Here is a 14,473-nt window from a genome sequence, read left to right as displayed (position 1 = left end):
GGCAGGCCTGCTGCCACCTCCTCTACTCCTCCTACTCCATCCTCTTTGCTATACCTCCTCGTCTGAGTCCTCTTCTGCTGGTGCCTCTTGCTCCACATCAACTGCACCTCCCCCAGCTCCCCAGGGGCTATTCCACATCCCGGATACGACAGTGTCACGCCGTCTTGGGGTTGACTTGCCTGAAAGCAGAGAGTCACACCGGACCAGCACTCCTGTCTGCCCTGAATGCACAGGTGGATCAGTGGCTGACTCAGCACCAACTGGAGATCGGCAAAGTGGTGTGTGACAATGGAAGCAATTTGTTGGCGGCATTGAATTTGGGCAAGTTATCACATGTGCCGTGCATGGCACATGTGTTGAATCTCATCGTACAACGCTTTGTGCATAAGTACCCAGGCTTACAGGACGTCATCAAGCAGGCCAGGAAGGTGTGTGGCCATTTCAGGCGTTCCTACACGGCCATGGCGCACTTTTCCGATATTCAGCGGCGAAACAACATGCCAGTAAGGCGCTTGATTTGCGACAGCCCAACACGTTGGAATTCAACACTCCTAATGTTCGACCGCCTGCTCCAACAAGAAAAAGCCGTCAACGAGTATTTGTATGACCGAGGTGCTAGGACAGCCTCTGCGGAGCTGGGTATTTTTTTGCCACGTTACTGGACACTCATGCGCAATGCCTGTAGGCTCATGTGTCCTTTTGAGGAGGTGACAAACCTAGTCAGTTGCACTGAAGGCACCATCAGCAACATCATCCCATTTGCGGCAACGCTGGAAGAGGAGTCTGAGGAAGAGGAGTCAGAGGAGGAATGTGGCTTTGAGGACGAGGAAGACCAACCACAGCAGGCATCCCAGGGTGCTCGTTGTCACCTATCTGGTACCCTTGGTGTTGTACGTGGCTGGGGGGAAGAACAGACCTTCAATGAGATCAGTGAGGACGAGGAACGGGACATGAGTAGCTCGGCATCCAACCTTGTGCAAATGGGGTCTTTCATGCTGTCATGCCTGTTGAGGGTCCCTCGTATAAAAAGGCTGAAGGAGAACGATCTAGACCCCCGGTATAAGCAGAAAGTGGCTAAAATGTTACCGAATTACCGGAAGTCGGAAAGGATGCAGCAGTTCCAAAACAAGTTAAAAAGTATGCTTTACACAGCGTATAAGGGTGATGTCACAGCACAATGGGAATCTAACACGGGAAGAGGTGAAAGTAATCCTCCTCCTACCACAACCACGCCGGCAAGGACAGGACGCTTTACTGACGTGTTGTTGATGGAGGACATGCAGAGATTTTTAAGTCCTACGCATCGCCACAGCCCTTCGGGGTCCAACCTCAGAGAACGACTCGACCGACAGGTAGCAGACTACCTCGCCTTAACTGCAGATATCGACACTCTGAGGAGCGATGAACCCCTTGACTACTGAGTGTGCAGGCTTGACCTGTGGCCTGAGCTATCCCAATTTGCGATAAAACTTCTGGCCTGCCCTGCTTCAAGTGTCCTGTCATAAAGGACCTTCAGCGCAGCACAAGGTATTGTCACTGAGAAGAGAAGTCGCCTAGGTCAAAAAAGTCTAGATTACCTCACTTTTATTAAGATGAATGAGGCATGGATCCCGAAGGGACTGACAGTGGGGGATGCATTTGACTAAAAAAGGCCTGATGACATGCCTTGGGCTAAAAATGGTCCACACGCTGCTGTATTTAATCTCTGCATGCCGGATGACTTGCGTGACTTCTCCGCCACCAACTAGGGTTCAAACCGCAATGTTTTAGTGCACTTTCTGCCTGGAAAAACTGCAACAATACCTAGTTTTTCAGGCATGTTTACATGCCTAATTTTTCTGGCCTCTGGTGCTGCACTGTGGCTGCAAAAACATTACCTTGTTGTGGTGAGGGGCTTGCGTATCACAATGAAGCGATCACCTCTATGAGTGTGTTGGCAATGGCAATGTTGGCACACCCCAGATGATAAGGTCGTTGCTTCATTGTGAATACACCAAAAGCGATCGGCTGGATAATTTTGCATAGAAAAAACATAAATTTTCTTTGTGATCATCTAAGGTGATAATTAAAGCCTACTAGGCCAACAATGGGCCCACACTGCAGAATCATTGTTTTCTGGGTCATTTAACTGTCACTGAACTACCTCAGCATGACCATAGGCTTTGAAAAACCGCCATTGCCTGCAATCTACCAAACGTGCGCACGATTACAGTCATCACTATTACTCTTTGCGGTTGTCTAAACTCTATTCGATACACGTCCCCTGATAGGGGACGTAACAGGGATTCAACTGATAGGAATAGTACTACTTAACATACCACTCATATCGGGTAGCACAGTACATTGCAAGGCGCATGCGCAGTGCCCCAAATTGGAAGAGGACCAACCAAGCATCTTTTTCCATCTCCCGGTTCCTAAAATCTATTCCATACATGTCCCCTGATAGGGGACGTAACAGGGATTAAACTGATAGGAATAGTACTACTTAACATACCACTCATATTGGGTAGCACAGTACATTGCAAGGCACACGCGCAGTACCCCAAATTGGAAGTAAGAGGACCGACCAAGCATCTTTTTCCATCTCCCGGTTCCTAAAATCTATTCTATCCACCGGCCCCTGATAGGAGTAGTACTACTTAACATACCGCTCTTATCGGGTAGCACAGTACACTGCACGGCGCACGCGCAGTGCCCCAAATTGGAAGAGGACCAACCAAGCATCTTTTTCCATCTCCCGGTTCCTAAAATCTATTCCATACATGTCCCCTGATAGGGGACGTAACAGGGAATAAACTGATAGGAATAGTACTACTTAACATACCACTCATATTGGGTAGCACAGTACATTGCAAGGCGCACGCGCAGTACCCCGAATTGGAAGTAAGAGGACCGACCAAGCATCTTTTTCCATCTCCCGGTTCCTAAAATCTATTCCATACACCACACCTGCCCCTGATAGGGGACAAAACAGAGATTAAACTGGTAACAGATTTTTTTAATAAAAAAAAAAAGGGGACAGCCTCTGCGGAGCTGGGTATTTTTTTGCTGTGTTACTGAATGCTCATGCACAATGGCTGTAGGCTCATGCGTCCTTTTGCGGAGGTGACAAACCTGGTCAGTCAAACCCAAGGCAACATCATCGACCTCATCCCATATGCATTTTTTCTGGAGCGTGCCCTGCGAAGAGTGCTGGATCAGGCCGTAGATGAGCATAAAGAGAAAGAGTTGTGGTCACCATCACCACCAGAAGAAGCCTTGTCGTCGATTGCTGGACCTGCGGCAACGCAGAGAGAGGAGTCTGAAGAAGAGGAGTCAGAGGAGGAAGGTAGCTTTGAGGAGGTGAAAGACCAACCACAGCAGGCGTCCCAGGGGGCTTGTTGTCAGCTTGGTATCCAACCTTATGCAAATGGGGAGTTTGCGGTTGTGCAAATGGACTGTTTGCGGTTGTTTGCGGTGTGTTAAATGGGGAGTTTGGTCTTTCATAGTTTGGTCTGTCACTGTGAAGCGGGCGTAACCCTTACACTACGTGATCGATACAACATCATACCTGATGTTTTAAAGCACGTTATTCCAAACAATTTAGGAATGTTAGGTGATTTATGCCCTTTATAGATTAAAACCCGACTCTGCGTCAACTACGTAATTTTCCATGGGAGTTTTGCCATGAACCCCCCTCCGGCATGCCACAGTCCAGGTGTTAGTCCCCTTGAAACAACTTTTCCATCACTATTATGGCCAGAAAGAGTCTGTCACAACCAGACAGCTGAGAAGCTCTGACAGAAGCCTTTCAGAACCTCCTCCTTGAGTTCTCTTTGTTGTGGTATTCAGTTCCTCATCTCGTTAGCCTCTCTCAGCTATCATGTAGTTGGACTAATTGCATCCCTTTAAATTCCGCCCCATAATGCATTACTGGGCGGCTTATACTTCTTCCTGGAGTGTGTGTGCATGCTCATCCTGTTTTCCTGTCTGCTACAAAGTTAAGTGCTGTACATTTATCTGTTATTTTCTGTTTGCTGGATCCCAGGTGACCCTGACTCCCTCCGTGTCTGGTGTAGGAAGCCGGTGGTCGTGTCCCCTCACTATTGTAGGGTGTTCAGGGGTTATATAGTCGAGGTACGTGGCTATGCAACCATCCACCTCTGGGATCTTTGCATAGGCTGAGCAGCCAGGGAAAGTGCTAGGTCTTGTGCAGGGGTCTCCCCTTGGTTCCTTAGCTTTGGATCCAGTGAGTCATATATGCATGTTGCTTTGTCTTGTTTCCTGTACACCGTACGTCACATTATGAGCCTCCAAAACCGTCTCAAGCATGGATCCGGTTTCACTTTTGGCTGAACGCCTTCAGGGTCTTTCATTGGAGGTAGCTGATCTCCGCAGGACTTTTTCTCAGCTTCAAGTGACCGGTTCAGCTGGCATTCATGGAGTTTGTTCTGAGCCTAAGATCTCGCTCCCGGATACGTTTTCCGGGGGTAGTGAGAATTTTGTGCGTTTTAGAGAGGCTTGCAAACTCCATTTTCGCCTTCTTCCCCATTCCTCTGGTGATGAGGAACGGAGGGCCTTTTCGCTGCCGGAGGGGGCACGGCCCCTCCGTTCAGTGGAGGAATTCTTTTTAGCCCTGGGTCAGATATATGATGATACGGATCGTATTGCTCTGGCTGAGTCTAGACTACGTCTATTATGCCAGGGTAAACAATCCGTAGAGATATACTGCTCAGAATTTCGGAGATGGGCAGCTGATACTGGTTGGAATGATGCTGCACTCCGAAGTCAATTTTGCCATGGTCTTTCAGGGGGATTGAAAGATGCATTTGCCTTTCATAAAAGGCCTATTTCCTTGGACTGTGCTATGTCTCAGGCCGTTTGTATTGACAGGCGTCTTAGAGAGAGAGGAGAGATCTCTCCTTCCTGTCATACTCAGTCCCAGGACAGTGCAGTGGTCCCATTCTGTGCGCAGGGGTCTCAGTCGCTGTCAGCCCCTTCTGAGCAAGAGCCCATGCAGCTGGGGTTGATTGCTTCTGACAATAGAAGATTCAGCTCGCATGGGAGGGTTTGTTTTTGTTGTGGAGCTATAAATCATTTGGCAAATATTTGTCCCTCTAGGAGATTCAGGCAGTTCTCTGGGAGTAATAAAGAAACAAACAGGAAAAAATCTTTTAAAAATGTTCCGTCTGTTACTATTGGCAGGGTTGAGGCGGAAATTGAAGGTTTTCCGTTTGCTTGTAGTTCCCGTTTTGTCCTGCCTGCTAGGGTGGCGCTAGAGAGCAAGAGCATTTTTTGTGAGATTTTTGTGGATAGTGGAGCAGCTGTCAATCTCATTGATAATCAATTTGCGATAACTCATGGTTTCCAGGTGCGCACTTTGGGAAAGGATATACCTGTTTTTGCTATTGATTCCGCTCCACTTTCTCAGAAATCATTAAAGGGCATAGTTCACAATATCCGTTTAATTGTGAGTGATGCTCATGTTGAGGATGTGTCATGTTTCGTCCTTAGCGGTTTGCCTACTTCTCTAGTGTTGGGGCTACCCTGGCTCACTAAACATAACCCCACCATTGATTGGCAAGCGAGGCAAATAAATGGTTGGAGTGACTTTTGCAGAGAGAATTGCCTCATGACATCTGTTTCTGAGGTTGCTACTAAGACTGTACCATCGTTTCTCTCTGAATTTTCGGATGTCTTCTCTGAGAGTGGAGTTCAGGATTTGCCTCCGCACAGGGAGTATGATTGCCCTATTAATCTCATCCCAGGCGCCAAGCTGCCTAAATCTCGTTTATACAATCTTTCCCAACCTGAAAGGATCGCTATGCGTGCTTATATCTCTGAGAGTCTGAGAAAAGGACACATACGACCCTCGAAGTCACCTGTTGCCGCTGGTTTTTTCTTTGTTAAGAAAAAAGATGGTTCTTTAAGACCTTGTCTGGATTTCAGGGAGCTAAACAGTATCACTATTCGTGACCCTTATCCGCTTCCTCTGATCCCGGACCTGTTTAACCAGGTTGTTGGGGCTAAAGTCTTTTCCAAATTAGATCTAAGAGGGGCATACAACCTGGTCAGGGTCAGAGAAGGAGACAAATGGAAGATGGCCTTCAATACCACAGAGGGCTATTTTGAAAATTTGGTTATGCCTTTTGGTTTGATGAATGCCCCAGCCGTTTTTTCAGCATTTCGTGAACAGCATTTTTTATCATTTGATGGGAAAATTTGTATTAGTGTATTTGGATGACATTTAGATTTTTTCTCCTGATTTCAAAACTCATAAGGAACATTTACGTCAGGTCTTGCTCATCCTGCGGGAGAATAAATTATATGCGAAACTGGAAAAATGTGTCTTTGCGGTTCCAGAAATTCAATTTCTGGGGTTTCTTCTCTCCGCTTCTGGTTTTCGCATGGACCCCGAGAAGGTCCGTGCTGTGCTTGAGTGGGAGCTTCCTGAGAATCAGAAGGCGCTGATGCGTTTTTTGGGCTTTGCCAATTATTACAGGAAGTTTATTTTGAATTATTCCTCTATTGTTAAACCACTCACTGATATGACCAGAAAGGGGGTAGATTTTTCTTCTTGGTCGGTAGAGGCGCGTAAGGCTTTTTCTAATATCAAGGAGAGTTTTGCTTCCGCTCCCATCTTGGTGCAACCTGATATTTCTTTACCCTTCATAGTTGAGGTTGATGCTTCTGAGGTGGGTGTGGGTGCGGTCTTGTCTCAGGGTTTCTCTCCTGCCAAATGGCGACCGTGTGCCTTTTTCTCGAAAAAACTCTCCTCCGCAGAGAGAAATTACGATGTGGGAGATAGGGAATTGTTGGCCATCAAGTTGGCTTTTGAGGAATGGCGTCATTGGCTAGAGGGAGCCAGACACCCTATTACCGTGTTTACTGACCATAAAAATCTGGCCTACTTGGAGTCAGCCAAGCGTCTGAACCCGAGACAGGCCAGATGGTCTTTGTTCTTTTCAAGATTTAATTTTGTTGTCACGTTCCGCCCTGGGGTTAAGAATGTGAAGGCAGTTGCCCTGTCACGTTGTTTTCCGGGAGGCGGGAATTTTGAAGACCCGGGTCCCATTTTGGCCGAAGGAGTGGTGGTCTCTGCTCTTTTTTCTGAATTGGAGGCAGAGGTGCAGGCAGCCCAGTCAGAGGCTCCTGATCTTTGTCCTCCTGGGAGGTTGTTTGTGCCTCTCGCTTTAAGAGACAAGATTTTTAAGGAACACCACGATACGGTCCTTGCTGGGCACCCGGGGGCAAGAGCCACACTGGATCTCATCGCTCGGAGATTCTGGTGGCCTGCGCTTCGTAAGTCGGTTGAGGGTTTTGTGGCAGCCTGCGAGACTTGTGCTCGTGCCAAAGTCCCTCATTCACGGCCATCAGGTCCTCTCCTTCCCTTACCCATTCCTTCCCGTCCTTGGACACATCTGTCCATGGACTTCATAACGGACCTGCCTCGTTCCTCGGGGAAGACTGTGATTCTGGTGGTGGTGGACCGTTTTAGCAAAATGGTGCATTTCATCCCTTTTCCTGGTTTGCCCAATGCTAAGACGCTGGCGCAGGCATTTATTGATCACATTGTCAAATTGCATGGTATTCCTTCAGACATAGTCTCTGATAGGGGCACGCAGTTTGTTTCCAGATTCTGGAAGGCTTTCTGTTCTCGCTTGGGGGTTCGGTTGTCATTCTCTTCTGCTTTCCACCCGCAGTCGAATGGCCAGACAGAGCGCGTCAATCAGAATCTGGAGACATATCTGCGCTGTTTTGTGGCGGAGAATCAAGAGGATTGGTGTTCTTTTTTGTCCCTTGCTGAGTTTGCTTTAAATAACCGTCGTCAGGAGTCTTCTGATAAGTCACAATTTTTTGGTGCATATGGGTTTCATCCGCAGTTTGGGACTTTCTCGGGAGAGGGGTCTTCTGGTTTACCTGATGAGGACAGATTCTCCTCTACTTTGTCATCTATTTGGCAAAAGATTCAGGATAATCTAAAGAGCATGAGTGAGAGATATAAGCGTGTGGCAGATAAGAGACGTGTGCTTGGTCCGGACCTGAATGTTGGTGATCTGGTGTGGTTGTCTACCAAGAATATCAAATTGAATGTTCCCTCCTGGAAGTTGGGTCCTAAGTTTATTGGGCCTTACAAAATCCTGTCTGTCATCAATCCTGTTGCCTACCGTCTTGATCTTCCTCAGACTTGGAAGATCCATAATGTTTTTCATAAGTCCTTATTGAAACCTTATGTTCAACCCATTGTACCCTCGCCTTTGCCTCCTCCTCCGATTATGGTTGATGGGAATCTTGAATTTCAGGTCTCTACGATTGTGGATTCTCGTGTTGTCCGCGGTTCTCTCCAGTACCTTGTTCATTGGGAGGGTTATGGTCCTGAGGAGAGGATGTGGGTCCCAGTGACGGACATTAAGGCCTCTCGTCTCATCAGGGTTTTCCATAGGTCCCATCCTGAGAAGGTGGGCTCTGAGTGTCCGGAGTCCACTCGTAGAGGGAGGGGTACTGTCACAACCAGACAGCTGAGAAGCTCTGACAGAAGCCTTTCAGAACCTCCTCCTTGAGTTCTCTTTGTTGTGGTATTCAGTTCCTCATCTCGTTAGCCTCTCTCAGCTGTCATGTAGTTGGACTAATTGCATCCCTTTAAATTCCGCCCCATAATGCATTACTGGGCGGCTTATACTTCTTCCTGGAGTGTGTGTGCATGCTCATCCTGTTTTCCTGTCTGCTACAAAGTTAAGTGCTGTACATTTATCTGTTATTTTCTGTTTGCTGGATCCCAGGTGACCCTGACTCCCTCCGTGTCTGGTGTAGGGAGCCGGTGGTCGTGTCCCCTCACTATTGTAGGGTGTTCAGGGGTTATATAGTCGAGGTACGTGGCTATGCAACCATCCACCTCTGGGATCTTTGCATAGGCTGAGCAGCCAGGGAAAGTGCTAGGTCTTGTGCAGGGGTCTCCCCTTGGTTCCTTAGCTTTGGATCCAGTGAGTCATATATGCATGTTGCTTTGTCTTGTTTCCTGTACACCGTCCGTGACAGAGTCCCTGTGGGTTTTAAAATTTGCCTGCCTATTGAAGTCTATGGCGGTTCGCCCGGTTCGCCCGGAACATTCTATGTTCGCGACATCTCTACATCTGGCTAGTTTTTCAAGTATGTCTTCTTGACACTTGGCAGCAGTGCTCAATGTTTGTACGACTTTTACTTCTGCATCACCCATAGACAATTCTGTATAACCTTTACTGGGCGTGATTTCCTTTTCCCAAAGGAACTCTGGGCCTGTGAACCAATTAAAATTTTTCAATTCTATTACATTCAGGCATCTTGAAGCATGATCTGCTGGGTTATGCTTTGTGTCATTGTGATGCCAATGTTCCGGATTCGTTATTTCCCACATTTTCTCAACTCTGTTGGCGACAAAGATATGGAATCTTCGAGCTTCGTTGTTTATGTATCCTAGGGCAACTTGTGAGTCTGTCCAAAAATATTCTTCATCTATTTTTAATTCCAATTTTTCTCTCAAAAACTTGCTTACTGATGCTGAAACAACAGCTGCTTTCAGTTCAAGTCTTAGTATTGTCTGAATTCTGGTAGGTGCAACTCTGGCCTTCCCCATAACCAGGGCACAGTGTATCCTTTCTTCTCCTATCACTCTGATGTAGGAGCACTGACCATAACCATAACTACTGGCATCTGAAAAGTGATGAACTTCTAGTTACTTGTACTTTCCGAAATCATGAGGTACAAAACATCTGGTTATCCAAACCTCTCTCAAGTGTTGCAGGTCTCTTATCCAACTCTCCCACCTTGGCCTCAAATTTTCAGGTATGGGCTCATCCCATCCCAACTTCTGTCTGCATTATTCTTGTAGAATTTCTTTTGCTCTGAGGATTACTGGGCCCAAGAATCCCAATGGATCAAATATAGAAGACACTGCGGAAAGAATGGTACATCTAGTTGCAATTTTCTCTTCAATAGATACTTTAAATAAGAACTTGTGATTCTCTACATTCCATCCCAATCCAAGTACGTTCTGGACTGGAAGATGATCATAATTGAGATCTACATTCTTCATTGATGATGCACGTTTAGAGTCACTGATGGATTCCATTGCCTCTCTGTTGTTTGAGATGAATTTATGAAGGCACAGGTTTCTTCTTGCGCATAACTATTGGCTTTCTTTCACTAGTTTGATTGCAGATTGTGGACTCTAGACTTATGAGACCATCATCTACATAAAGGTTTTTCTTCAGAAAATGTGCTGCTGATGGGCAATCTTTTTCATTCTGATTGGCCAGGTACTTCATACCATAATTGGCGCAACCTGGAGACGATGCTGCTCCAAACAAGCGTACTTTAATTCTGTATTCTGCTGGCTCTGAATCTGTATCTCCGTCCTCCCACCATAGAAACCTCAGGAAGTCTCTATCTTTATTTTTCACATGAAACTGGTGGAAACAGGCAGAGTGTTTATAAGATGTGGTCCTTTTAGCAGATTATCATTCAATGCAACACCATTGTACTTTGCTGAGAAATAAAATACTTATCTAATCTTATCTGGTTTCCTTGAGTGGTAAACACCTTGATGTGGGATGTACCACACTTCTCCTTCTTTAGGTTGGTTATTAACTTTCTCTGCATGTCCTTCTTCGAGGATGCCTTCCATGTTTTACAAACAATCATTCTTGAGTTTGGGATATCTTCCTATCTTTTTCTTCAAACATTTCAATCTTGCTAGGGCAAGATTTCTGTTATTTGGCAGACAAGGTCGTTCTCTAAAGGGTAAGAGCATTTCAAGATGACCTTGTTGATTCTGCGTAATACTTTCTTCTAGAGTGTGTATGAACTTTATGTCTTCTTGGGATACACTCTTTTCTTTAGAACTTATGTCTGCAAAGTCGGAATTAAGGATCTTGATTACTTTTGCTGGACTTACAGTTGGTAATTAACTCTTGGACAGATATTCGACGACACAATCCTTTCACCTGTCTTGAGTTTGCGATCTGCTGTTTTCCTCCAACAACACCCCATCCTAAATCAGTTCTCCTGTGATTACCTTTCGTGCTACCAAGGCTTTGGGACAATCGTAACCTATCAACAGTCCAACACCAAACTCCTTCAGCGGGGACATTTCATGAGATATGACAGATAGGTGCTCCCATTTATTGGCTGTTTCACAGGTAGGTATGCGATCCTAATCTAGAGGTATATCGTCTTTTGTATAAGCTGGAGGTAGATCTAATGTGAAGTTTGAATGAAGTCCTCTAACTCTCAGTCCTTTGACCATTTGACTGTTCACTAATGTGTCTCTCCCCGTCATTGTCGTGAGTTTGAGCTTTACTTGTTCTGTAGCCACTTAATTTCTTACAGATTTCTTGATCAGTGAAGGTGACGTCATTCTAGGCATCCAGTAGCGCATAGGCGTATACCTTCTTTTTCCTCCTGTTAGGATATGAAATGCAAACTGGTACAGACATTGATTTGCTGTTGCTTTCTCCTTCCCTCACTCTACAAGAGAATACCGATACTTTCTTTCCTTCCTCAGTATCTTTAGGTATTGAGGATTTATCTTTCTTTGGACGTTCTTCATGTAGTGGTGTAGGATGGTGTCCTTTGCGAATGCAGCATGTGGCCTTTTTCTTGCACTCCTTAGTAACATGGCCTTTTCTTAGGCATCCGAAACACAGTTGGTTAACCTTTTCTTTTGATCTGGGGACTTCTTCTTCAATTGTTAGCACTTGTGTATGGAGTGGAGTCTCCACAGAACATTCATTTGAAGGTAGTCTAAAGATTTGCCGGTTCTGTCTCTACTGGTCCCAGTAGTGACTTTGGACTTTCTCTTGTAGGTATCTGGACCTTTAGCTGCTCTGTTGGTTGCAAAGCTAGTTGCTCTTGCGCATCTTATATCTCTCACAGGCCTTTCTTCTAAGGATTTTAAGACGTAAGATGCTGATACTGGATTACATGCCATCTGTGCTTCCTTATTGATGAACTCAGAGAACTCTTTAAAACTTGGGAAGTCCTTACCTAGATCTAACTGTTCAGTCACATAGCGATTTTATCTAGAAGCAACTTCTTCAGGTAGCTTAGTTAGCATCCTGTTGTTTTCTAGATAATCGTTCAGTACTTCTAGTCCTCGTACATGTGGGATGGCATTGCTGCATGCTTGCAGGAAGTCACCATACTTTTGGAGTTTGAAGTGTTCTTTAGGACCTATTTTAGGTCAGTTATTCGGTTTCTCTCTAAAGGCTCTTTGTACTAAGAAAGAATGACTTTTTCTTGCATTACATTTCAATGAAATGGCAGCATCCATTTCAATTTCTGCTCACTTGACAGCAAGTTATTCAGCTAATTCCTTTATTTTGGCTGAAGTAATTGAGGACTCTGATATATGGGTGGCACTTCTGCTAGCGAAGGAAGTTACACTTCAGATTGTTGTACCACCTAAGGACCTAGCATAGTCTCTCATAAAAAGCTCATTCATTCTACTTCTTGCTTTAACTTCATCATAATTAGCTGCAGATGAAAGTTCTCTCATGAGCTTTACTAAATCTTTAGTGACTGCAGTAGGTGTCCATGTTTCTTACAATATCCTGGGAAGGTGTCATAAACGACCGCAGGTTGACATATGCTGCCATAAGCTCTAATTCAGATTCTTCTACCATCTCTACCACCCAGGTTCCTTTTTATACCTTCTTGCTTTAGCTTTTATGAATGTCTTTAATGTATAATTTCCACTTATGATACATTCTGGCAAACATTTTTCCTTTCAGCGCTGCTTCTTGCTCTAAATTTTCCAGCATCTTTGGGGTCAGTTTTCTGACACATGATGAATGTCTTAGTTCAACTGCTGGGGCTATATTTGTTTGAAGAACCAATCAAAGATAATGGGTCACTCAATATACAAAAACACATGTAGCCAAAGTAATCACAAAATTCCATAATTTTTATTGAAAATCACATAAAGACATGATTGACACAAGCCACAACACATTAAAAACCAAGAGGACCGATGGTGGGCTGTCGGTGTGTACTGAAAAAGTGCAAGTGCAATATTAGTGGTTGGGCACTAGTAAAAAAGTTGGTGTAACCAAACAAATGCAGCTCAATAATACATAATATCAAAGTTCATCTTCAAATGCATGAAAAAAAGACACATTGCCATGTGGGTGATGTAACACACCACATAAAGTGACTAAGGCATAAGAGCAGCAAAATATCATGAGCACATAACAAATACTGACCAACCTAACTTGAACACCGCATAAGACCACCACCAGTCCACTCCCCAATGCACGTTTTGCATTAGCTTTTTCAAGGGGGTATATTTGTTTGAGGCAATACTAATGCTGCATCAAACTCTTCTACCTCAGACAGGTTCCCTTGCTCTTCAACTTCTACTTTATCTATCTTTGCATCATCTAACAGTGGCATGGTAATACTAGACTCAGACATTTTACTTTAAATGCTATAGCAATCAATAGGAATATTAAAGGACCTTTCACTTTAAATGCAATATTGGCAAATTCAGAAATAAATGACTTTCACTTTTAATGCAGTACTGACAAAATGCAGAAATAAATGACTTTCACTTTAAATGCAATAGCAATAGATGCAGGCAATACATGCCTTTCACTTTAAATACTTTAGAGTCCATATACTACAAACTGTCCTTTGTTTTTACTTTAAAGTCTCTTATTTCTGAACACAAAACATGTCTCTTTATGCCAAAGCCTATGTGCAATGATAAGTAATAAAAGGAAAGCTCTGACCTTATTCTGAAGAGCTGGAACAAATGTCAGTCTTAAAGAAGACATGTTGATAAGACATGTTGATATTATGCGATGCTCTGTGCAGACTTGCGATGCTTGCGATGCGCTGGCTTGGATATGCTGCTTGCAGGTTTTGGACCTAGTGGCGGGAAACTAGCTGGCTGCAGTACGCAGTCTCTCCGTGGATAGTGGTGTGGGCACTCTAGCTCTGGACTTTGGCCTCCCACCATGCGTCTCTTTCTCTCTCTTGGGATCGCAAGAGGGTTGGCTCTCTTTCTCTGACTATTCTGCCTTTGCCGTTCTGTCACTTTAAGAGTCGGCCGCAGTTTGACTAATGCACACATTTTATGGCATCTATGGTAGCTCAGCTGAGGTGTCTTTGCTTGCTCACTCAGGAAACAAAAATATATATACATTTTATTAAAGCATGATAAAATGACAATAATAGAGAAAAACTAGTACATATGATGCCATTAGACAAAATGATAGGAGCGGAGAACAAAAAAGAGCTGGGCTTCTCCTCCTTTTTGTAGCCGCTGGGCCCACAACTGTGGATCCTATTTTTCTTTTAACAGCTTGTTTGTTCATTTGTATATTTATTGTTTTTTATTCTTCATTCCTCTCTCTCCAGCATTTCATTCGAGGGATATCCGGCTACCTTGCTCCTCTCAGATTTTCCAGGATTGGACTTTTTTCAGCATATTATGGTCCCTCTAATACAGCTGTGG

Source organism: Bufo gargarizans, chromosome 1, assembly GCF_014858855.1.
Source record: "Bufo gargarizans isolate SCDJY-AF-19 chromosome 1, ASM1485885v1, whole genome shotgun sequence".
In the NCBI taxonomy this organism is placed as follows: Eukaryota; Metazoa; Chordata; class Amphibia; order Anura; family Bufonidae; genus Bufo; species Bufo gargarizans.
The sequence above is the reverse complement of the archived record's forward strand: the minus strand, read 5'-3'. Positions refer to the sequence as shown.